Source organism: Eulemur rufifrons, chromosome 18, assembly GCF_041146395.1.
Source record: "Eulemur rufifrons isolate Redbay chromosome 18, OSU_ERuf_1, whole genome shotgun sequence".
Taxonomy (NCBI): domain Eukaryota; kingdom Metazoa; phylum Chordata; class Mammalia; order Primates; family Lemuridae; genus Eulemur; species Eulemur rufifrons.
In genome coordinates, this window is record NC_091000.1 from 47,589,586 (window position 1) to 47,616,756 (window position 27,171).

General features: G+C 39.1%; 1 protein-coding gene and 2 non-coding genes across 3 annotated transcripts in view; 2 read left to right on the forward strand and 1 right to left on the reverse strand.

Moving 5' to 3' along the window:
- Nucleotides 1-27,171, forward strand: part of LOC138399089 (histone H2B type 1-K) — a 389,419-nt gene that overhangs the window by 282,096 nt on the left and 80,152 nt on the right. The window lies entirely within an intron of this gene.
- On the forward strand, nt 11,710-11,781 carry TRNAM-CAU (transfer RNA methionine (anticodon CAU)). Its single transcript has one exon. It is a non-coding gene; the product is annotated as a tRNA-Met (tRNA).
- TRNAV-UAC (transfer RNA valine (anticodon UAC)) lies at nt 25,101-25,173 on the reverse strand. Its single transcript has one exon. It is a non-coding gene; the product is annotated as a tRNA-Val (tRNA).

Consider the following 27,171-nt stretch of genomic DNA (forward strand, 5'->3'; position numbering starts at 1 on the left):
TCAGGAAGCTGAGGCAGTAGGATCGATTAAGCCCAGGAGTTTGAGGTTGCTGTGAGCTAGGCTGATGCCATGGCACTCACTCTAGCCCAGGCAACTCTGTCTCAAAAAAAAAAAAAAAAAAGAAAAGAAAACTCCTTGCTGGCTCCCATAAGCAAGGACATGCAAATTGTAACTTGAGGTCTACAGACTAAATCTAGCTCCTACAACGAAAGTCTGTTGTACTGAATTACAAGTTTATCTTCCCAGATGCAGAACACAGACAAGACAAGACAACAACATTCTTCCACTTTCCCAAGGACATCTACATAATTGATGCTTCTTTTACTCCCTTTTTCTCTTCTAACATTCACCTTATATAATATGTAGATTTTCCTAGGTCTCGTAAGAATGTAACCATTTTGTTTCACTACCCAACCACCCCCTGCTTTCTTTTTTCCTTTCTGTATGCCCTAATCCCCTTAGATACTGAAACTTCCAAATGCCCCTTCAGAAAAACAGCCACACATTTGTCTGTGGTTTGCATTTTTCCTGGATGTGTCCTTAACTTTGGCTTAATAAACCTCCATTGATTGAGATCTTTGCCTCAGTCACTTATTTTGGGTTGTCATATTCCATCCTGGAGAATAGATATGATCAGGAAATGTTTAGGTTTTTGGAGGCAAAGTGAAACCAGGAAGATCTGAAATTTGAAGATCTTTGCAAGTTGTCTCACTAGATCCATTAAAACATAAGATACCTAAAAGTAGGAAGAATATCCTGAACAGAGAAATAACTAGGGCAGAGTTCAAAGGTTATGGCCCATTTGAGGTTTAGGGTTCAATCTCATGTTCATTAATATCTTAATGATAGGCCAGGTGTGGTTGCTCATGCCTGTAATCCCAGCACTTTGGGAGGCTGAGGTGGGAGGATTACTTGAGGCCAGGAGTTCAAGACCAGCCTGGGCAACATAGCAAGACCCTATCTCTACAAAAAAATAAAAAAGTTAGCTGGGCATAGTGCTGCACATCTGTAGTCCTAGCTATTCAGGAGGCTGAGGTGGGAAGAAGCCCAGAAGTTCTCCTGGAAGGTTGCAGTGAACTATGATGACATCACTGTACTCCAGCCTGTGTGATAGAGCAAGACCCTGTCTCTAAAAAACAAAAAAAAAAATCTTAATGATTGCTAAACTGTACCAATTTGATATAAGATTATCTATAATCAACTAATGTATATATAATGTGTAGTGCAACAGTCTCAAAATGTAGTTGTTTTTGTATTTCAAATAAGCTCATTATATGCACAACTGTATTATGCATTATGGGTTTTTGTGTATGTGACACATGCAGTAGACACATAGAAACTCCACTGGGGAAAATTTCTAACTAAAAAGAAGGAACTTGTGAAAGAAATCTATCTTGGAAGTTCAGCCTCTGGAAATGGCCCTTCTTTGGTTCTTGCTATTCTAAGTATTTTATGAATATTGACTCATTTAATCCTCACAATAATTCTGAGAGAGGGGTACTATTATCATTCTCATAGTACAAATGAAAAATTTGAGTTATAGAGAGGATAAATAATTTGGCCCAAGGCCAAGTAATAAATCCTAGACTCATGAAATCCCTATATTATACAGTAATCACTGCTTCTCAACAGTAAGGGAAAGAATACCTGAGTCACATTTTCCATTCCTGGGGCCCCTAAATGGCCAAAAAACTAAACTTGGTCCCAGAAGGATATCAGCATGACCTTGACTTCAGAGTACTGTGGGGGTTTAAAGAATAACCACCCCCTGGAGGTAATCTCTGAGAGGCAGTAAATTCTAACCACACTAAAAACCCTATGTAGCCTAAGGATTCTTCAGCCCCCACTGAAGTGCCAGTGGCATCCTTGGCACAATTCAATAAAACATCAGATAGAAGCCCCATAGTATAAGCATTGACCAAGTAATCTGGATTTTGGTCATAATTCTGTTGGTAGCTATACAGAAAATGAGGAAAATAATCAATCTGGTTTTACGTCTCCTCATCTGTAAAATGAAGACATTGGACTTGATTGTTTGGTCCAAAGCTATCTGATTCCCAGTAGTTTAATTTTAGATCCCAAACTCTGAGACATATAACCATCTGCCTAGACTAAGGGGATAAGACTAGAAAGAATCTACTTTTTTTTTTTCAAATTCTCAGATTCATGTAAGAGCCTAAGATCCAGATTTCAGATGAAACCACTCAAGAAATAGGCCAGTAAGGCTGTGTTAATCACCTAATGATGAATTAGGGTGAGAGTGTGTTAAGGAAATATTAATGGCAATCAGCAGGCAAATAAAGAATAGTCCCATACTTGGCAAAATTTTGGCAAACTCATCTAAGAAGGGAAGTTCTATGAAAAGAGAAATAAATGTGTCTCTGCTTAACAAGATGACAAACTTTCAGAAAAGACGGAAGTATACTTAATTCATGTAGGATAGAGGCAGACAGTTGTTTTTCCCTTTTCCTCCTCCCCTTGGCTTTCTTTTTGGTGAAAGGAAGAGCTGGGAAAATGTCAGAAGGCATCTAGAATCATTGGTCCAATAATGTCCCCATCTGGCCAGTTGAATGCAGCCCTAAGGATTAAGAGGTAAAATGAATGGCCAAAATTAATCCCACCTCCTCCCAGATACAAAGAAAATGACAATAGATACAAGTCTGTGTTTAAAGTCCATCTTTGATGATAAAAGATAAAGGGAACAGATCTGGGCCAAATCCAAACTCTCTCTAAACTCTTTAGGTGATTCAGCCTCTTTGACAATCTCCTCACATGGGGTATGAGTTCAAAGAGGGCATGGCACTAGTCCCCCTTACCGCTTCCTGAGAGTCAAAACAGAAAGCACCTGACAATGCTCAGAGCTCTGCATCCCTGGGCAAGTCACTCATCTTCCTGAAAAACCTGGTCCCACATTACAAAACATCATTACTAGTACTTGCATGACTTTTCTTACAAAGCTTTTGTCAGTGCTACAATCCAAAATATGGCAAAACATTTGCAATAAAGAATATATACAACATAAAGAGAGTATGTTATTGGTGTGTTCATCTCAAATCAATTAATTTGAAATTGTGATGCTGTAGATTTAAGGAAAGATGCTCTCAGAGGATTTATGAGGCTCCCTTCAGCAGCTGCTGCTCTAGGACATGGACAGATGCATTCTTTTTCCTGGCTTTGGAGGATATATATGAAATGAGGAAAGGAGGGTTGGTGAATGAGACAAAAGTTTCAAAGAGAGCCCCCAAATATATTTCAGAGAGGCCAGGAGGCTATCTCCACAAGGTTAGGGCCATACCCTTATCCAGATTCCATCCAAAGGGTTCCTCCACTATAATGTGGAAAGTTGCTTACTTTTCTCCATTTTTCCTCATACTTTAGTTATTCGGATCACCTTACTGCTCTATGGATACTGTATCCCCACAAAATCATTATTCTCTCAAATGGTGTTCTCCTTATTCTCTCAGCATGTTGCAGCAGCAGCAAACCTGATCTGCTCCTTTATGTGCCTCTAACTTTCCAGCCCTAATAACTTTGGCCACCTACTGTTGCACTAACCATCTGAAGTTCTTTTGACAATGGTATTTCGTCCTATAATCAATTCTTGATCCAGGAATAATTCTCCTTTATTTTCTACCCCCTTCGATGTCGAGAAATCATCTCATTCAGAAGCAAGCAGGTTCTGAAGGTTCTGGAATAGCTCTTCTTCCCGCGCTTTGCTTTGTGGCACTGGGCTGTTTACTTCCTGGAGCCTTTGCCACTGCACAGAAGAATCAGCAGGAGGGCCTAGGCAGCCTCAGTTCAACCACAGAACAGAGAAAATCTAGTCCTGCCAAAACGTGGTCTTCAGGCAACAATGTTCATGGAAATTGGCTCAAATCACAAGTTCACACACATAGATACACAGAATTTGTCAATACATCTACCAACAAATTAACAACTATTGTATTCAAATACCAACCCTTATGAGAACCACAAAATAAAAGCTACCACTCACTAGCTCTGTAACTTCGAGCAAGGTACTTCAAACTCTGTGCCTCGATTTCCTTATCTGTAACATGGGGACAATAATTGTACCTTACTTCATGAAGTTAACGAGAGGATTAAATTACTTACAGCAGGTAAGAACTCTTGGAGCAGTGCCTGCCCTCTGTAAGCACCTGGGAAACCCACAGGTACAGAAGCCCTCGCTCGCCCAGCTAGAGGGGAACGGGAAGCAACCTTGCTCTTTTCCATCTCCCAGGGGCGCACGCGGGGAATATCACTGGCTGTCACTGCAGCAGAAACTAGGCTGAGCCCGCCGCTGAGACAAGAGCTGAGGGCCACCAAGAGACCCGTCGCCGCGCGGCGTCCCAGTCGCGGAGGCGCCTCTAGGCCAGACTTGCAGCCAAACCACCCGCGGCCCTTTCGCCAGTCTCCTCCGAAGGAGCCGAGAGTTTCCGCGTGATCACTTCCCAGAACCTCTAGGCCCACCCACCCTGGTCCCTGGCCCTGCGCGCCCACTCACCGGCCGCCTCTGGCCAACCGCCCTGACACACCCCGGGCCGATGCCACACTTGGAGCGGAACCTGAGTGCGCGAGGCTTGGAGAAGCCGGAAGGATTAAAGAGAAACCCAACCGTCGACCCGCCGCTCCAACGCCCACCAAGTTTCCAAGGGTCCCACGCACTGTTTCACTCAGTCCGCTGATCATTCCCCGCTCGGTAGGCGGGCCCAATCATTGCCTGAGCAGTCGCCTGGACCGTATTCTCACAGCATGGACCACGGGTTGCAGAACAGAGACCATACCGAGAGTGGGCAACATAGTAACAGTCGCAGCTCTGCGCCTGCGCCCGACAGCCAAAGGCAGGCGGGCTGTGCTCCGACTCATTTTCCTGGAGCCTTTGCAAAGCCCCTCCCCTGCTGTGTGGGAAGCTGAGAGGTTGATGCTAGAGGCATGAGAAAGGGGGTCTATGAGAGCTCCTGAAGACCTTAATACACTCTGCAACTTATAGCCCAGACCAGTGTTTTACAAAGTTTTAAATAGCATATGCAAATCACCGTGAGAGCTTGTTAAAATTCAGATTTGTAAGCTTTATATTTAGTTAGGGATTGACTCATTGATCCAAAGAGGGTCCCAGGCAGATTGCATTTTCATCCCAGATGATTTTGATGCAGGTGGCCCCTAGACCATCTCTGGAAAAACAGGCTCCGTTGCACAATCTAGATGTTTAAATACATATAAAGGCAGAACACTTTTCAAAGTCCACCAAGAGCCAAAGATAAAATCAGAACACTACGCTACTCTAAAACAAACAAACAAACAAAAAAAACCCCTACAGATAATTTTAGTATAGGGTAATGGAGTTGCACCAAAAGCGGCAAAATTTGCCCTGGGAGCTCAGAGGCAGGGAAACTTACGGGATTAAGAATATTAGGGTGGTTTGACTAAGGGAAAATTTAATGGAAAGCATAGAAGAGGGCAACCTTAAAAATAGCTGATGAGCTAGAATAGTGGAAAGCATGTGCAAAGCTGCAGACCTGGCATATGACAGCTGTGTGCAAGTACCATAGAAACATGAAGTAAGTACAAAGCATGAGGTATGAAATAAGTATAAAGAAGCAGGATCCAAATTAAAGGAGCAGGATTCCAGTTTCCTGGAACCTGGAGACAATTTAATTTTATCATTTCCTGGATTTTTTAAATTAAAAAAAAACATTCAAATTGTAGTAAACCATGAATAACATTAACATTACTATTTTAAAGTTGTACAATAAAGTTTTTAGTATCCTCATACCACCATCACTATCTAATCCCAGAACATTTTCAATACCCCTAAAGAAACCGTGGGCCCACGGGGCAATCTTTCTCCATTCTTTGCTCCCCGCAGCACCTGGTAACTTCCATTTTACTTTATGAATTTGCCTATTCCATATAAGTGGAATCATATAATATTTGTCTACATCTGGTTTATTTTCTTTATCATACTGTTTTCAAGGCTCATTTATGTTGCAGCATGTATACTTCATGCCTTTTAATGGCAGAATAATATTCCATTTGTATGTATGTATATACACACATATAAATAAATGTTATATATATAACATTTTGTTCATCCATTAATCTCTTGTTGAACATTTGTGTTGCTTCCACCTTTTGGCCATTGTGAATAATGCTACATTGAACATTGGTGCATACATATCTGAGTCCCTGTTTTCAATTCTTTGGGAGAAGAATTGGAGTGGAATTGCTGAATCATATGGTAATTCTATGTTCAGCTTTTTACAGAACCACCAAATGGTTTTCCATAATAGCTGCATCATTTTACATTTCTGCAAGCAATGTAGGAGGGATACAGTTTCTCCACATCTTTGCCAACATCTGTTATTTCATGTTTTTGTTGTAGTTGCATTATAGCCATCCTAATGGGTATGAGGCTCTATCCCATTATGGTTTTGGTTTGCATTTCCCTAATTGCTGGTGATATTGAACATCTTTTCATGTGCTTATTTGTATATATTGTGAACATTAATTCTTCAGCAGATATATGATTTGCAAATATTTTCTTCCATTCTGTGGATTGTCATTTCACTCTTTTGATAGTGTCCTTTGATGCACAAAACTTTTTAATATTGATGAAGCCCAATTTATTTTTTTATTGCCTGTGTCATACTTAAAACACATTTTCTAATTCAAGGTCATGAAGATTTTGACTTGTGTTTTCCATCTTTTTACTTTTGATTTACTTGTATCTTTGAATTTAAAGTGCATGTCCTCTACACAGCATATAGATGAATATTGTTTTTACATCCACCCTGGAAATTTCTGACTTTTTGTTGATTTGCTTTAGGCATTCATGTTTAACACTATTACTGATATGTTTGGATTTGTCTGCCATTTAACTTTTTGATTTCTGTATGTCTCATATCTTTTTGGTTCTTCCATTCCTCCTATATTCCTTTTTTGCATTAAGCAAATATTTTTATACTGTGGCATTTAATTTCTTTAATAATTTTTCCATTATATATTTTGAGTTATTTCTTTAGAGGCTGCTCTAGCACTTGTCATGTATATCTTATCAGAACAGCTTCAAATTTATACTAACTTAATTCCAGTGAAATTTTAAAAAATCTCACTTCTATATAGCTCTATTCCCTTTCCCCTTTTTTGTCATGTTATTGTTATACATATTACATCTATAAATATTACAAACCAAACATTATATTATCACTTTATATAATTTTATGTGTTTTAAAGAAGCTGAGAGAAAAAAGAGAAGAAACCTATAAATATATAAATATATATGTATAAAAGATACAACTTACTGTATATTAACTTTCTTATTTATCAATTTCTCGTTTCTTTATTCCTGTGGATTTGAGTTACCATCAGGAGTCATTTCCTTAGCCCAGTACAGCATTCTTCCTACCCACCTCCTTTGTGCAATTATTAGCAAATATATTACATTTGTATATGCTATAGGTCCCCAGGTACATTATATACATATCGTTTTTATAATTGCTTTCTAAATCAGTTAAGAGAATAAATATGCATCTATCCTATCTTTTATAATCACATAATTACCTTTACCAGTGCTCTTTGTATTTTTGTGTGTGTATTTGAATTACCATACATGCATTACTGACGGAGTCACCATCAATCTGAAGAACTTCCCTTAATATTTCTGGTAAGACAGGTCTGCTAGCAACAAATTCTCACAGTTTATATTTATGTGGGAACATCTTTATTTTGCTTTCATTTTTGAATCCTTTGCTAGATATAGAATTCTTGGCTGACGGTGTTTTTCTTTGACATATTTGTTTTTTTGTTTTGTTTTGTTTTTTGAGACAGAGTCTCACTCTGTTGCCCGGGCTAGAGTGAGTGCCATGGCGTCAGCCTAGCTCACAGCAACCTCAAACTCCTGGGCTTAAGCGATCCTACTGCCTCAGCCTCCTGAGTAGCTGGGACTACAGGCATGCACCACCATGCCCAGCTAATTTTTTCTATATGTATTTTTAGTTGGCCAGATAATTTCTTTCTATTTTTAGTAGAGACGGGGTCTCACTCTTGCTCAGGCTGGTCTCGAACTCCTGACCTCGAGCGATCCACCCGCCTCTGCCTCCCAGAGTGCTAGGATTACAGGCGTGGGCCACCACGCCCAGCCTTCTTTGACATATTTGAATATCTTATTCTGCTTCCTTCCGGCTTCTATTGTTTTGTATGAGAAGTCAGTTTTTAATTTTATTGGGGTTCCCTGTAAGCGATGAAACATTTTTCTCTTGCTACTTTCAAGATTTTCTCCTTGTCTTTGGCTTTTAGAACTTTTACTGTGACATGTCTGTTTGTAGAACTCTTTGTATAATCATATTTAGAATTTGTTGAGCCTCCTGGGTGTGTAGATTAATGTTTTTCAATTAGATTGGAAAGTTTTCAGCCACTATCCTTGAATTTTTTTCTACTCCTTTCTCTCTCTCTCCTCTACACTTTCATTATGTTTATGTTGGTGTGCTTAATGGTGTCCCACATTTCTCCACCACCCCCTCCTACAGCCACTGATCTTTTTACTGTTTCCATTGTTTTGTCCTTTACTGATTGTCATATATTTGGAATCATATGTAGCCTTTTCAGACTAGTTTCATTCACTTAGCAGTATGGATTTAAGGTTCCTCCATGTGTTTTCATAGCTTGATAGTATAATGGATTTAAGGTTCCTCCATGTGTTTTCATAGCTTGATAGTACACTTCTTTTTAGCACTGAATAATATTCCACTGAATGGATGTGCCACAGTTTGTTACCTATTCACCTGTTGAAGGATTTCTTGGGTGCTTCCAATTTTTGGCAATTATGAATAAAACGTCTACAAATATTTGCGTAAATATTATATGGACATAAGTTTTCAGCTCCTTTGGATAGATAACTAGGGTTGTGCTTGCTGGATTGTATGGTAGGACTATGTTTAGCTTTGTAAGAAATTGTCAAACTGTCCTCCAAAGTAGCTGTACCATTTTGTATTCCAACTAGCAATGGATGAAAGTGCCTATTATTCCACATCTCTTTTAGTTATTTTCAGTGATTTGTATGTTTCTAGGAATTTTTCCAGTTTATCTAGGTTATCTAATTTGTTGGTATACAATTGTTCATAGTATTCTTTTATAATTCTTTCTATTTTGTAAAGTTGGTAATACTATCTCCACTCTTGTTTCTCATTTTGGTTATTTTCATCCTCTCTCTTTATTCTTTGTGGATCTGGTAAAGGTATGTCAAGTTTTAATCTTTTCAGAGAACAAACTTTGGTTTTGTTGATTCTATTGTTTTTCTGTTCTCTATTTTATTTATCTCTGCTCTAACCTTCACTATTTTCTTCCTTCTGCTAACTTTGGACTTCATTTGCTCTTCTTTTGAATTCCTTAAGGTATAAAATTGGGTAATTAATTTGAGACCTTTCTTACTAGTTGGATTAATTGCATTTGCAGACACTGTTTTATCAGCAAGCCCCAGAGGAGACAAAAAGATTAGTAATATAATATCAATGATAATACATTTGAACCCCCCTGGTGACCTACCAGACAAGTCCTTTTAACCAACCTAAAAGGTTTTCTGATCAGCTTTGTATCACATTACTTTTTTTTTTTTTAGGAGACAGGATCTCTCTGTGTTGTCCAGGCTGGAGTGCAGTGGCTATTCATAGGTGCAATTATAGCTCACTGCATAGAGCCTCCAATTCTGGGCTCACCTGATCCTCCTGACTCAGCCTTCCGAGTAGCTGGGACTACAGACGTGCACCTGGCTATATCACCATTACTGTTTAAGTACAGAGCTGGCAAGTCCAATTTAAAACATAGCATCCTCGTGTCTAGATGGTCACGAGCAGGAAGGTAGCCTTTGGCAAACAATGTACCTTTAGGGACTCAAAAAATTTTTAAACCACGTAAGCCTATACCACATAAACTTATACTTCAGCATTATCATTTTTATATTCTTCAGAAATATAAGTTTCCGTTGTGGTTATGATTTCTCTTTTTTCTTCTTCTTCTTCTACAACATAAATGGGATTTCTGCTCAACCAGAATATCCTAATAGGGTTGAGACATGTGTCTATCAACTGTAGGAACATGATTTTTCGTATTTTAGAGATTTCATTTTAAAGCAGTCTAGACTGTACAATAAAAAACACAAATAAGTGTCATACTAGAGAGAAAGGAGATTCTAACCAAAGTTATATTCTCTTTAAAATTGTGATCAGAGATGAGGTAGACAGCACTGTTTTGCTATTTTATTAATTAAAGCATTTTCTTTTTGGCATGTGTAAGCATTCTGTTCACATGGCATTGGGTTAAGTTAGGGATGAAAGTGGGTGAAGGGGCTGTAAGAGAATTGGCCACTTCACTACTTCTCAGTAGTTTCTCTGTACCCTAAAAGTCCCAACTACAAAGTACCACACATTTTTTTTCCTTTGCTTTAGCTCTACTCTTCGTGGCCTCTTCATAGAAACCATTAGACTACATTCAAGAGAGCCCCTAAGCTCTTAGAGGTGGCATTACAGAGTTTCTGAGCATGTATCTGTGGATAGCATTTTCTCTCAAAGGGGTGAAAGACCACCTTCCTAATTTAGCAGTTAACAACATGAAGCTTTCATATTTCCTAATCTGTGGATTTCTTAGCTCATGGACAACATAGAGAAACCTTGTCTGTTTTTTGCATACATAGGCCTATAAAAAATGGTTAGCTGAATGAAAGGACATGGTCTTCAGCTGTCTGAGAATGTGCTTCCAGAAAACAAATATCCGTGTTTTAGTTTTGTCTCTCTTAATTCACCTCCCATAATTGATATGAGAGAAAATGGATTTTTTTTAGAAGTAATACATTAAAAACCAACTTTCTTCTTCTTTGGTACAAGGTTTTCAAGATCTATCAGAGCCAGTACCTCCATTAAGTCTATCATTCTGTCATGCATTAGACATTATAAACAACCCTGCCTTCCTGGAAGGAGAGCAAGGCTTGACAAAACAGTGTTTTATATTGATGGGGTGTTATCTGTGCAAGGTGCAGCTTAGGCTCTTTTTCCAAATGGTGCAGGAAATTTCCTTCTGCTCCTAAGGAACACTTCATGGCTCTACAACTTAATTTTGGAAGTTGTTCTCTGGTCACTTGTGCCTTAGCTCCCTGAAGTATATATAGAATGTACTTTACTTCCTTCCTTCCTCCCTCCCTCCGCTACTTCCCTTCTTCTTTCTTGCCTGCCTTTTTTCAGTACTTTATTGAAGTATGCTTTACATACAATAAAATATAGAGATCTTAACTGTTGATAGAGCTCAATGAATATCATATATGTGTAATTCCATGTGACTACTGCCCAGATCAAGATTGAGAAAATTCCCATTACTCCTAAAAATTGCCTTGTGCTCCCTTACCAGTCAATACTGCATCTTGCAAACTAGTCACTGTTTGGACTTCTATCACCAAATGTTAATTTTGCTTGCTCTTGAACTTGATATAAGTGAAATTATATAGTATATCCTATAGTGTGGCATGTTTTGCTCACAATGGTGGTTTTGAGATTTACTTGTGTCATTTGGAAATTTATTTGTATCATTAATTCACAGAAGGTCATTCTTCTTAGAACTAAATAAAATTTCATTTTATGAATAAACCAGAATTCATTGATAACGAGGAAAACGAGAGAGTAGATGATGTTCATAATAAGATAAAGCAGGAAAAAGTAGCCACAAGTAAGCAGAGTGGCGCAGCGGAAGCGTGCTGGGCCCATAACCCAGAGGTCGATGGATCGAAACCATCCTCTGCTACTCCAATGTTTTTAACACCCCCCGTTCTTTTCCCAGGCTCGCAGGCAAAAGAAAAAATCACTTCCAGGTGCTCAATGTCTCCTTATTTGATCTCTCTTAAAATTTATTACCACTCTCTTACCTAATCTTTATAAACACATTAAGCATTTTCTTTTCCCATTTTTTCTTGCAATACCGGCTCTTCTCACTCATTTCAAAAGGAGGCGATTCTCTCTCCTTACTTAGGAAGAGGTGACAAATTTACCGTTAATTTCCAATGGATTAGCATTGTATTTTCCAGTGAATAGAAGACACACCTATCTCTGGTATGTTATGGTTTTATATATTTTTTTTACACTCCAAGTAAAAGTATTTGTGACTTCTGCCTAATGACTACACAGTCGTCCTCGGTATCTATTGAGGATTAGTCCAGGACCTCCCGCGGACACCAACATCTACAGATGCTCAAGTCCCTGATATAAAATGGCATAGCATTTGCATATAACCTACACATGTCTTTCCGTTCCCTCCCTCCCTCCCTCTTTTTCTTTCCTTCCTCCTTCCTCCTTCCTCTCCCTTCCTTCCTCTCTCCTCCCTCCCTCCCTCCATCCCTCCCTTCCTTCCTTCCCTTTTTCCAGACAGGGTCTTGCTCTGTTGCCCAGGCTGGAGTGCAGTGGCATGAACATAGCTCACTGTAACTTCAAACACCTGGGCTCAAAGCTTTCCTTCCGTGTCAGCCTCCCGAGTAGCTGGGAGTACAGGTGTGCACTATCTCCTGCATACTTTAAATCATCTCTTATAATACTTAACACAATGTAAATGCTATGTAAATAGTTATATTGTATTGTTTAGGGAATAATGACAAGGAAAAAAGTCTACACGTTCTGTATAGATGCAATTTTTTTTCAATATTTTCTTTCTGTGTATGATTGAATCCAGGAATGCAGAACCCATGGATAGGGAGCGCAGACTACATAGCATTTATAATTTGGTAGGAGTCTCTTGTTTATTGTCAGTCCTTTATGTATGCATGACTTGTATAATTTAGATGAAGTTAATGGGAATGCTTTGTGAATTCTCCAAAGCAATACATGTTGCAAAAATCATGAAGATACCATTTTTATCCCCACATACATGAACTAGATTCCTGCTGACTTTATGAGAAAAACTTAAGAAAAGAAGTTAAATATGAAACGGTAGAAAAATGAAATGCATTAAAAATTTTAAAAGTTTATTCATCAGGATTCCATGGACAGTCATCGGGGTGGGAGAAAGGAAGTTTTAGTAGGTATTTGCAAAATTTTTTGAGGAAAAGTCTTATTTTATTTGTCTTTTTAACCCAGGTTGCAAAAATGGGAAGAAAAGTTTTAAATTAAAGCAGTCTGTGTGAGTCCCCACATATGGCAAGAAAATGTAAGTTCTGATAAACAGCGAGCACCCTAAGTGATGAGAATTCATACCCAAAAAAATTCAGATGGAAAAATAGAAATAAGGTGATAAGGAAAACATGTTTTGTTCCTTTACTTTGCTGCTTTGAAGATGTTATTATCTGGAGGTCCCCTAGACCAATGATCTTCAATTTATTTTACCTACTTATCCTCAAAAGCATTTTGACTACATTTAATGTCCAGGAATAGGAGACTGGTTGTATACCTACAGTACAGGTACACACTGGAGTACTGTGAAGCAGAACGGATAGGGAGGATACCTATTAACTGATATGGAGTATTTTCTGAAGACATTGTTAAGTTAAGTAAAGAAAAAGCAAAGTGAAAAAGAATATATATAGTACCATATTACTTTCTGTGGTGCAAGAAAAAAGGGGAAACGAATAGACATACATACAGAAGGATAAATCAGGAAGCAATGAAGTTCTATAAAAGGGTAGTGAGGGTGGGCAGAGTTCAGTGGAAGAGATTGGGAAAGAGTGACACTGCTCTGAGTATATCTTTTTTTTTTTTTTTTTTGGGTATGGGAAGCTGTAAAAAAAAAACAAAAACACAATGACTAAAACTGAAAGCAAAGTGAAACAAATGAACCCAACTACATTTCTAGTGAATACCATACCACACCAAAGGGACAAAAAGATCCAAACCAAGTTATTTTTAAAACAATATCTGCGGAAGCATGAGAACTATACACAAATCCTGGACTCTTTTTAATTGATTTTTTGGCTGATTATATGGACAAAGCAATTCTGAAGCTATTTTGGGTGTATTATAGGATAGGGCCCATGAGTAAATGTGTTGATGTCATTTCAGCAAGTGTTCTCATTGTAGAAGAAGAGATATAAAAATAGGAGATGATGTGGGGGAAAGCAAAAAAGCACCCAGTGGGGATAGATTAAAATTGGAAATATCATTATAAATACATGATTATTAAAATATGCACATGTACATATATGCTCATGTATGTGTGTACATATATTTGTGTGTGTATGTATATGTTATGTATGTGTATGTGCATTGATGTATTTCCTAGATAAAAGGTCCTAGAAGCAAAGATATTACACAAGCCATAGGCACACCTAGACCTTGAATATTGGACTCTAATGCTATTCTTCACTAAAAGGTCACCTCTGAAAAATAACTGACTTCAGGACTGGGACAAGGTAGATGTAATCAAGCCAGGAACAACTTATTATGGCAGAAATTAAGGAAGTCCTAAAAGCTGTTATGGCAGAACATCACAAGGACACAATAATCAGCTTGAAGGTCTCCCACTAACCAAATATTGGTTAATTTGAGTACCAAAGTAAAGAAAATAATGAATTTTAAAACACTGAAAAATAGGATTTCATAAGTCTATACTCACAATAAATACATAAATAACTAGAGGTTAAGGGAGGACTCTTGCTTACAAAATGCAGTCTGGTAAATATGAAAAGAATGCTAGAGTTGAAAAATCATCACTTCGCAACCATCATAGTAAAAATGGTTCCGGTAGGAATTATCAACAGTTGATAAATCTGGAAAAAAAAAAAGCCCACTGAAATATCTCCCATAGATGTCTCTTCCTGGGGTAAGCAAGATATTTGCTTGGACTTTTGCTCTCTGCCACTAAGGTCTCTAATGGACAAGCAAGATATATTTGCCTGCTCCTATGCTGACTGCCACAGAGGTCTCTTCCTGGCTAAAGCAAGATAATATTGCCTGCTCTTATGCTCTCTGCCACAGAGATTTCTTCTGGGGGCAAGAAAGATATATGTGCCTGGTGTTAGGCTGTCTGCCACTAAGATCTCTTTTGGGGGTGAGCAAGATACATTTGCCTCGTCTTATGCTGTCTGCTACAGAGCTCTCCTCCTGGCTAAAGCAGGATATATTTGCCAGGTCTTACAATGTCTCTCAAAGAGGTCTGTTCCTGGGGCAAGCAAGACATATTTGCCTGCTCTTATGCTGTCTGCCACTAAGGTCTCTTCTGGTGGCAAGCAAGATATATTCTCCTGGATTTACCCTGTCTGCCACAGAAGTCTCTTGGGGGCAAGCAAGATATATTCTCCTGGATTTACCCTGTCTGCCACAGAGGTCTCTTGGGGGCAAGCAAGATATATTTGCCTGGTCTTACACTGTCTGCCACAGAGGTCTCTTCCTGGGGTAAGAAAGATACATATGCCTGGTATTATGCTGTCTGCCACAGAGATCTCTTCCTGGAGAAAGCATTATATATCTGCCTGGTCTTAGGCTGTCTGGCACAGAGCTCTCTTCCTGGGTCAAGCAAGATGTATTTTCCTGGTCTTATGCTGTCTTCCACAGAGGTCTCTTCCTCAGGCAAGCAAGATATATTTGCCTGGTTTTAGGCTGTCTGCCACAGAGGTCTCTTCCTGTTGCAAGCAAGGTATACTTGCCCGGTTTTACACTAGCTCCCACATATGTCCCTTGTGTTGGCAAGCAAGATACATTTGCCCAGTCTTATTCTGTCTCCCAAAGAGGTTTCTTCCAGAGACAAGCAAGATATATTTGCCTGGTCTTATGCTGTCTGCAACAGAGGACTCATATAGGAGCAAAGAAGATATGTTTGCCTGGTTTTACGCTGTCTGCCACAGAGGTCTCTTACTGGGGCAAAGAAGATGTATTTATCTTGTCTTACACTGTCTGCCACAAAGGTCTCTTCATGGGGCAAGCAAGAAATTTGCCAGGTCTTAGGCTGTCTCCCACAGATGTCACATCGTGGTGCTAGCAAGATATTTGCCTGGTCTTAAGCTGTTTCCCAGAAATGTCTCTTCATGGCAAGCAAGATATTGCCTATTCTTAAGATGTCTAACACAGATATCTCTTTTAGGGCAAGGAAGATATTTGCCTGGTCTTAACTCTCTCCCACAGATATCCCTTACTGGGCCAAGCAACATATTTCCTTGGTCTTAGAATGTTTACCACAGATGTCTCTTCATGGACCAAGCAAGATATTTGCCTGGTGTTTAACTGTCTCCCACAGATATCTATTCATGACTCAAGCAAAATAGTTGCCTAGTCTTAAGCTGTCCTCCACAGATATCTCTTCCTGGGCCAAGCAATATATTTTCCTGGTCTTAAGCTATCTCCCACAGATGTCTCTGCATGGGGCAAGCAAGGCATATACCTGGCCTTGAGCTGTCTGCCAAAGATGCTGCTTCATGTGGCAAGCAAAATATTTGCCTGTTCTTAAGCTGTTTCCCACGATATCTATTCATGGCACAAGCAAATATTTGCCTGGTCTTAAGCACTCTAACACATATGTCTCTTCATAAGCCAAACAAGATATTTGCCTAGTCTTAAGCTGTCTTCCACACATCTCTTTGTGGTGAAGCAAGACAATTGCCTGGTTTTACACTGTAGCCCATAGATATCTCTTCGTGGCACAAGCAAGATATTTGTCTGTACTTAAGCTGACTCCTACAGATGTCTATTCCCGGTGCAAGCGAAATATTTGCATGGTCTTACGCACTCTCCCACATGTGTCTGATTGTGGGACAATGAAATTATTGGCTTGTTCTTAAGCTGTCTCCCAAAGATGTCTCTTTGGGGGCAAGCAAGTTATTTTCCTTGTCTTCAGCTATGTCCCACAAATGTCTCTTTGTTGAGCAAACAAGATATTTGCCTGGTATTAAGTTGTCTCACACAGATGTCTCTGTGAGGGGCAAGCAAGACATTTGAAAGGTCTTATGTCTCTCAATTGTCTCTTTGTAGGCCAAGAAAGATACTTGCCTGGTCTTTTGCTGTATCCCACAGATTTCTCTTTGTGGGGCAAGCAAGGTATTTTCCTGGTCTTAACTTATCTCCCACAGATATCTTTGGGTGCAAGCAAAATATCTTTCTGGTCTTAAGCTGTCTCCCCAGATTTCTCTACAGGAAAGCATGAGGTTAGCCTGGACTTGCACTGTCTGTCACAGATTTCTTGCTTTCCCCCAGAGAAATCTGTGGAAGATAGCTTAAGGCCAGACAGATATCTTGCTCACCCCAGAGAAATCTATGGGAGATAGCATGAGGCCCAAAAGATGTCTTGCTTGACCCCAGAGAAATTGGTGGGAGACAGTGTAATACCAGACAGGTATCAGCTTGCCCCCAAGAATTATGTGGTATATAGCTTACGGCCAGAGAGATATCTTGCTTGCCCCATAAAGAGACATCTTTGAGAGACAGTTGATGACCAACCAAATATATTGCTTGCCCATGAAGAGACATGAGTGGGAGATAGCTAATGACCAGGGAAATATCTTTCATGCCCCACAAAGAGACATCTTTGGGAGACAGTTGATGACCAGGCAAGTATCTTGCTTGCCCCACCAAGAGATATCTGTGGAAGACAGCTTAAGTCCAGGTGAAAATCTTCCTTGCCCAATGGAGACATACCTGGGATGCAGCTTAAGACCAGTAAAATATCTTGCTTGAGCTATGAAGGTACTTGCCTCTCCCACAAAGAGACATCTTTGTGAGACAGCTTAAGACCAGGCAAACATCATGCTTGCCTCAGGAAGAGACATCTGTAGTAGAGAGCTTAACCCCAGCAACTATATGGCTTTTCCCACAAAGAGACACTGCTTAAGACAAGGTGAATATTATGCTTGCTCCAAGAAGAGACAACTGTGGGAAACAGTTTGAGACCAGGAAAATATCTTGTTTGCCCCATGAAGAGACATATATGGGAGACAGCTTAAGACCAGTCAAACATCTTGCTTGCCCCACAAAGAGAAATCTGTGGGAGACAGCTTAAGGCTAGGCAAATATCTTGCTTGTGCCATGAAGAGACATCTGTGAGATACAGCCTAAGACAAGGCAAATATCTTGCTTGCCCATGAAGAGTCATCTGTGGGAGACAGCATATGGCCAGGCAACTCTGTGTGGCCTTAAGCTATCTTCCACAGCTATTTCTGGAGGCAAGGAAGATATATATCTGGTCTTGTGCTGTCTCCCACAGATTTCTTGGTTGACTCCAGAGAAATCTGTGCAAGATAGCTTAAGGCCAGACAGATTTCTTGCTTGCACCCAGAGAAATCTGTGGACGATAGCTTAAGGCCAGATATCATGTTTGCCTCCAGAGAAATTTTTGGGAAATAGTTTAAGGCCAGACATATATCTTGTTTGCCCCCAGAGAAATCAGTGGTAGACAGCATAATGCCAAACAGATTTCTTGCTTGCCCCCAAGGAATTTGTGGAAGACAGTGCAAACCCAGAATGGTATATTGCTTGCCTCCAGAGAAATCTGTGGAAGACAGCACAAGGCCAGACATATATCTTGCTTTCCCATCAGAGAAATCTGTGGGAAGCATCTTAAGACCAGACAGATATCTGACTTGCCCCCAGAGAAATCTGTGGGAGGTATCATAAGACCAGATAGATATCTCGCCTGCCCCCAGATGAATCTTGGGAGATAGCTTAAGCTATCTACGAGCAGATATTTGCCTCGTCTTAAGCTATCTGCCACAGATGTCTCCTCATGGGGCAACAAGATATTTGCGTGGTCTTAAGCTGCCTCACAAAGATGTCTTTTTGTGGAAGAGGCAAGACTTTTGCCTGATTTCAAGTTGTCTCCTAAAGATATCTCTTCGTGGGGCAAGCAAGGTATTTGTCTGGGCTTAAGCTGTCTTCCACAGATGGCTTTTCGTGGGGCAAGGAAGATATTAATATTTACCTGGTCTTGAGCTGTCTCTCACAGATGTCTCTTTATGGGGCAAGCAAGACATTTGCATACGACAGTGCACCCCCTCTTGGGAACCAACGGTAAAGCACAAACACAGCCAGGTATTATTCTAAGAACTTTAGGAGCACTGTCATTGAATTATACAAAACCCCATGTGTTAACCATTGTCATTATCATCATTATCACATTCTTATATATTTTACATAGGAAAAAATATTTCTCCAAGTTAATAAATAATAGAGCTGGGGACTCAACGAAGGCAGTCTGGCTCCAAAGTGAACTAAGAGCTAAGAACCATTGTGTGATATGGTCTACCTTATTTTGCTTCATGAAATATTGTTGGAAGTAAGTACTTCTATGTCTAGGCTCAGAAAATCATTTATGTCTTAGTTCCTGTTAAAGTGTCATCAACATTTAAATTTTTTTTTAAACAGTGAAAAAGTCATGAAGATTTAAAAACTCTCCTTTTACACATTTAACCACAAATGATCAGAATAAGATGTCTTTGCATTGCAAACTCAATGGCTTTACTAAAAATGCATTGAGAGGAACAAGCCTGTGACCTCAATGTTTGTTCTCCCTCACAACACCTGAGAACTTCCTTCTCCCTCATCTCTAGGGCAGCCAGCCCTTCTCTCCATAGAACAGACCCTAGAGCAGAACCCACATTCAGGAGTCAGCTTGAGTAAGCAGAGAAGCTGGACCATTTTCTCAGAGCCAAATGGAGCCTAATCTAGGGTCTGAAACCACAAACACTGATGGAGACCAGGTTTTTCTGAAAGAGTGAACAGGAAAGTTAAGCTGTATCAGGTTGCCTCCTGTTAACTTTGTGGAATAAAAATTCCCAGAAATTGCCAGACTTTCTTGAATGTTTTGCTTGCATAAATAATAAAATAATTACACACCAGAGACCTATGATATGCATATTTCAGCCCCATTTTTAAAATGATAAAGCTATAATATCCTTCCTAGAGATTTGTTCAATAGCTCATAGTAAGTAATAATTGCAGCCTTGGCAAACTGTCCTTCAAAAATGAAGGAGAGAGAGAGAATTCCCAGATAAACAAAAGCTGAGACAGTTCATCATCACCAGACCTGTCTTATAAAAATTGCTAGAGGGAGTTCTCCAAACTTAAAGAAAAGGATGCCAATTAGTAACATGAAAATATATGAAGGTATAAACTCACTGGTAAAAATAAACACACAGTCAAATTCAGAATACCTCAATACTGTAATGGTGGTATGTAAACAACTTATATTTTTAGTATGAAGATTAAAAGATAAAATGATTATATAGCTGCAATAATTTGGTAAGGGCTGGTACACAATATCAAAAGGTATTAATTGTGACATCAAAAATTTAAAATGGGGGATGAGGTGGAGAAAAAGTGCAGAATTTTTAATGTGTTCAAAATTAAGCTGTTATCAGTTTAAAATAAGCTGTTATAAGATATTATAACTATAAGATGTTTTTTGTAAGCCTCATGGTAACCAAAAAGCAAAAACCTATAGTAGATATACCAAAGATAAAAAGTAAGGAATCAAAGCATACCACTAGAAAAAAAAAATCACTTAATCACAAAGGATCTAACCATATAGTAAGAGAGGAGGAAAGGAACAAAGGATCTACAAAACAACTAGAAAACAATTTTTAAAATAGCGGTAGTAGTTGTATACAACCATACCACCTTGAACACGCCTGATCTCGTCTAAAATAGCGGTAGTAAGTTCTTATATATCAATAATTACCTTGAATGAAAATGGGTTAAATTGTCCAATCAGAAGACATAGAGTGGCTGAATGGATAAAAAACCAAGGCCCAATTATGTGTTGCCTACAAGAGACCCATTCGTCTGTAATCACACACACAAACTGAAAGTGAAGGGATATACAAAAAATATTCTATGCAAATAGAAAGCAAAAGAGAATAGTAGTAAATATACTTTTATACTCATATCAGATTTTAAGTCAAAACCTGTAAAATGAGATAAATAAAGCATTATATAAAGATAAAGGGATCAATTAATTCATCAAGAGGATATAACAATTATAAATATATATGCGCTCAACATCAAAGCACCTAACTATGTAAAGCAAATGTTAACAGATCTGAAGAGAGAGAGAGATAGGTTGTAATACAATAATAGTAGGGGACTTCAATACTCCACTTTCAGTAATGGATAGATTATCCAGACAGAAAATCAATAATAAAACATCAAGCTTAAGACTAAATGGACTTAACAGACATATACAGCACATACCATCTGACAACAACAGAATGCACATTTTTCTCAAGTGCCATGAAACATTCTCCAGGATAGATCATATGTTTGGCTACAAAACAAGTGTTAACAAATTCAAGAAGGTTAAAGTCATAGCAAATATCTTTTCCAACCACAATGATATAAAACTAGAAATCAATAATGGAAGGATTTTGGAAAATTTACAAATATAGAGAATTAAAAAACATGCTCCTGAACAACAAATGGGTTAGGGAAGAAATTAAGAGGGTAATTTAAAAACATATAGAATGAAACAAAAATGAAAACACATGTACTGAAGTTTATGGGATACAGCAAAAGAAGTTTAAGGGGGAAGTTTATAGCAAAGGCACGTTAAAAAAAAAAAAAAAACCAAATAAACAACCTAACTTTGCACCTCAAGAAACTGGAAAAAAAAAAAAAAAAGCAAACTAAAGTCAAAGTTGGCAGAAGTAAGGAAATGATAAAGATCAGGCAGAAATAAATGAATTAGAGAGTAGAAAAACAATAGAAAAGATCATCAAAACTAAGAATTGGTTTCTTGAAAAGGTAAACAAAGTCAGCAAACCTTTAGACTAAGAGAGAAAACTCAAAAAAATAAAATCAGAAGTGAAAGAGGAAGCATCACAACTGATACCATATAAATAGGAAGGACCATAAGAGACTACTATGAATAATTCTATGCCATCAAATTGAATAACGTAGAAGAAATAGATAAAATTGGAGACACATACAACCTACCAAGACTGAATCATGAAGAAATAGAAAATCTAAACAGACCAATAATCAGTGGGTTAAGAAACAATGAGGGGAAGAGATTTGGAACTTTTTAGAGCAGGGGTCCCCAACCTATGATGAGTTGTGTAATTATTTCATTATATATTATAATGTAATAACAATAGAAATAAAGTGCACAGTAAACATAATGCCCTTGAATCATTCCAAAACCCTCACTGGGATTTCCAGTCTGTGGAAAGATTGTCTTCCCTGAAGTCAGTCCCTGGTGCTGAAGACTAGGGACCACAGTCATAGAACATTGTATGTTATTCCCTCAATTTTAACAAGCAAGATCATGAAGCCAGTGGCCCATATGGGGATCAAACCTACAACCTTGGTGATATTAGCGCCACACTCTAACCAACTGAGCTAACTAACCGGCTACACATAATGGACTTTTTCTTTTTTTTTTTTTTCATGTTCTGAAAAAGTCAAGTGTGTCAATAGAAATTCCTGGGATATAAAGAATTTTTTTACTGTTTTCTATCTTTAATAAAAAGAGTAAGAAACTTTCTCTTAAAAACAAAACAAAGGAAAAAAACACTGATTTTTAAGCCGTATTCGTACACTTCAAACAGTTTGACACTTAAACTTTTCACACTGGGGCTAACGGCCCTGGGAATCCATGGAAATATCTGCTGCTCTCTAAATGTCTGCTAAGTACTACGTGCATACCATCACACATCGTGAACTGCTACTACCCAGTCCTTGCTTCGTAAGACCCACTCACTAACAGAACATACATATTGGTGCCTGAAGGATGTTCCCGACGGGTCAGAGTCTCCATTGTCCCCGACTCTCCCAGGTTTCTTATGCCCGGTGCCTCCAGGCCCAGACTTGGTCGCCTTTCTGGAGTCTTCCTATTTACCTGTCGCCTCAGGTTTCCAGAGTGACCTCAAACCGAAGATCACTTCAGAGACCTTGCTATTGGTAAGTTCTAGAAATATCACCATCCCAGAGGCCGTTAAATCCAATCTTTCTGTGAGCCCAATCTTTCTACCTAGTCCTTGTTCCCCCCAAAATGTTACCATTGTTTTTAGTATCTTGTTTATCATTTCAGAAATTTTAAATGCCTAAACAAAGTTATACAAATGTTTTCTTTTTTTCTTCACAGATTGTAGCATTTGATGCACATTTCTTCTGTCCATTTTAATTTTTTTTAACCTGGAACATATTTTTATGATCTTTCCATATCAAAACAGAAAAGTATCTATTCTCTTTTAAATATGTATTCAATTATATGGTATTTACCATAGTTTAATGTGCAGTTACTTTGGTTTTGAATCTTGCTATTGCAAACACTATTTGTATCTGTGAACATACACCATATCCCCTCTGTGCCATGATACCTTGCACAAATCCTGCACTCATGTGGAAAAGCTGCATCAAATCATCAAATAATATGTGCATTGGCAATTTTGATGGACATTATCTAACTGTGCTTCAGGGGGGCTAACCTTAGTGGTGTTTGTTTATTTGTTTTATCTTAACTGTATTGAGCACACATAGGATCCTGGCTAGACTCCTATCCTTCCTTATTTCTGAATTCTCTGCTACAGGTATGAGACAAAACTAGACAATCAGTGAAATGTAGAGGAATTCACATTGGCATGCTAGATTCTGAAATATCACTTTTGGGGTACAGTTATTGATGTTTGGCAAAGGAACATGCTAGAGTCAGGTGGAAGAAGGAAGGGGCTGAGTGGAGAGCAGGGAGAAGGAGCCAGCAGTGGCCTTCTTCTGTGTACCACAGAGAGAACAAAAGGGTCAAAAACACCCGAGAGGAGTCTGGAGATTGAGACTGAGCTGCAGGATGGTTGGTGCAGGGGTGAGTAGTAGATGAGGCCAGAGGAGGAGAGAACATGTGCATAATGCAGGACCCTCCAGTAGAATACAATCTCTAAATCAGGATGTTTTACTTGATGGTAAAGGAGGTGGGGGGCTAAAAGTAATTAACAGTCATCAATTGATCAACATCAAGTCTAAACTAAGAAGTATGATCACTATGTATAGGACAAGTTAAGGATTTTTTAATTGGTCCCCAAAACAATGGGAATCCATGGAAGAATTTTAGGCAGAGGCGTAAAGGAACGGATTTACATTTTAAAAAGATCTCTTTAACTTTGTGAGACAGTCAAACAAGTTGATTGTTACTGGGCCCATGCATAGATAGTTTCCATCCCTACCATCAGGCTACTTGGTTCCTCTGACCAATTTGCTGGCACTGAAGTGTCTAATTACTAAGGCTGGCTGACAAAAACTGGCAGAATCATTATGGTTACTTAGCTGTTTAGAACTTCTGTGGTGTACGCACTGGTGGACGTTAACATGTAATACAAAAGATTTTCATATTTTGTGCCCCCCTCATCTGCCCATCCAGGTTTCTTGCAAGGACCCCAGTGCACATACATGCAGGGAAGCACTCTAACCTCACCTCAATTCCACCTAGAGCATCTCGAGTCTAAGCGGAATTTTGCAGTCATTCCATGGAAGCGAGGCTCTCAGCAGTAAGTCAGCTACTGGAGCCCAGATTGGACCTAGAGGGACGGGTCCATCCCAGAGTTCTGCGAACCCCTGGCTTTACTCAAAGCCGTGGCTTTGCGTTGATCTCGCAGTGGGAATGACCTTAAGAGGAAAGAGCATTCAACAAGGCGGCTGCGAACTGAGAACCTGAGGTCTTGGTGGGATCAGGAGGTGAGAAATGTCAAGTGAGGCAGGTTACTCTGTAGGCTTAGCCCCACTGAGCTCGCCCTGAAGAATCTTGTCTTATGCATCTCCCCTCCCTACCATCCCCTTATACTTCTTTCTCTTCTTTCCCAAAAGCCATGTGATGTCTGAAAGTATTGTCTGGCAATAAGCAAATTGCTGGAGACTGGTAATGTTCACCAGAGTGCCCGTGGGAACCTGGGTCTACAAGCAGAGATCTTTTCCTTGTAGAAATCCCAAAGGGCCTCTGGTGAAAGCCTGCAGTGAGTACTTCGGATCTGGAAGAGTGCAGAGACACCCAAACCCATTCCTACCTCTCATCCACCGTGAGGTGGTCGTCGACTTCTATTCACACCACAGCTAACACACAGGGGGTAAGATACTTGAGGCTTGAGAGAGCAGGAAGGATCGTGCGATGCTGCAATTCTAAAGATTTCCACTAGAAAGTTCATCTAAGGAAACTTCAAAGTGCAAAAGGCAGATTGTTTCTGCCCGGTTTCGAACCGAGGACCTTTCGCGTGTAAAGCGAACGTGATAACCACTACACTACGGAAACCTGAACAGGTATGTTATTTCCCTCTCTAAAAGAGTATTCAATTTTTCTGACTGCTTCAGCTTTGATACCGTCAAATTGATTTCTCTTATCAAGAAATTATCCAGGTTAGTGCGATTCTCTATTTGTTAAAATCAATAATATCGAAGTCCACAAGTCATACCAAGAAAATACGCCTTGAGGAAAAACTCCTTTCCAAATAATACAGAAATTGCAGGCAGGCTCCAAGTAGGGAACATTTCTAAAAATCCCTCCATCTTGTCCTATTCTAGTTTATCTGGCCATAGAAGGCTCTGTGATCTCCATATCTTGGGAGCCAGAGAATGATCTCAAGAAAATAACACGGAGCCGGTGGAATGAACTCTGGAAACTGCTCACTGTTTGTGCCAGTAAGTGCCCGACGGGTAGAAACTGAGGGGCCGCGTGTACCCTGTTGTCTGCCAGGCAGGGTGAGGACTGGGAATCAGGAAGGGAGGGTCGGACTTTGTATGACTGGGCTCAGTGTCTAGAACGTCGAAAAGACCCCAAACGACCTACCGATGTGGAATATGCATGCTCAGTTTCTGATGTCCGTTATTGTTTTACAACACGGGAGGACCACTGGGATAAAGAAAGGGCAGACCGCGGCTCACGGGATCTTGCCTGCTGCCCGTGGCATGGTAACTGGAATCACATTTTCAGACCTCGTCTGTGTCCAGAATTCGGATGCAGGGGAAGACAGCGATTTGCACAAAGGCGATTTGAGGTCGCGATTTGAGGTCGGGAAGGCTGAGGCCAAAAGACAGGAAGGCAACTGAATGTATCCAAGCCTGGCCCTGGGCACGCAGGGCAAGAGAGATTGGAAGACTGTTAGGGAACCACCGCAAAGAATATGAGACCCTTCAGAAATCCTTATGATGCAAAATTGGATCTCCAAGTTGTGCCTGTTCATCCAAGACTGAAAAGAGAAACAAGAGAATGACAACCAGATTGTGTAGATCCCAAGAATCAGACCAGTGTGCCTTGTGATTAATTTGCATAATTCTTATTTGCTTACAATTTTATAGTAAGGCTACAACAAAAAAGAGCAAATTTTCTCTCTTGAATACTACATATATGTTATAAAAAGACTGTGCTTCCTTCCCTTAACAGTTTCCCATTTGTGTGGGAGTGTGTTAGTTTATATTAATAACTACATAATAGTAATTTTAATATTATATAATTAATAATTATAACAATTGAATTATATAATTAAATATTGATTACTACTTAATATTAATTTAATCTTTGATAGTTATTAATAGTTTAATTAATAGTTTTATTAAAAATTGTTATTCCAACAATCATACTTTCCTGAGTTTTGTAATGAAAGCTTGCTGTCAGTTCCACTTCTCACATTTCCACCTGAATTTTGTTTTCTTTACATACTTTTATTGGAGACCAATGGTGTGGATAGATAAATAATTAACTTCAGCATTATTTTAGATTTTGCATAAGAAAAATAACCTGAGCATACAGGAACACAAGTTTATTTTCACCCTGTCAAAGAATAACTCATTAAATGGGTAAAATCCTTGCTATTTTGTAGGATAAGATTATGCAGAAGATAAAGGCACAAACACAAGAAAAGTAAAATGGGAAGCAGGAATTTAACAAAGGTATTTATTTTTAAAATTATATTTGACAAAGAAACTTAGACAACTATATATTAAAAATTATAAAATTAAAACAGATAAGTGACAAGTTGGCTTGAAAATTTATGTAAATGTTCAAAGGAGGTGAAAATCCTTATAAGAGTGTGGCCTTCTTTAAGAGTTAAAGGCAATATGGAATGCCTGTTAACAGCAATAATTTTGAGGCCAGATGTCACTGATACTTTATATCAATTCTGTCATTTATTTACTTTGTAATTTTGAGCAAATTGTTTAGCCTGCTTATGCTTTGGATTCCACATTTGGAAGAAGTCCTTTGAACAGTGCTTGCCACATAGTATGAATTATTACCCTAGAAAGGGATGACTAC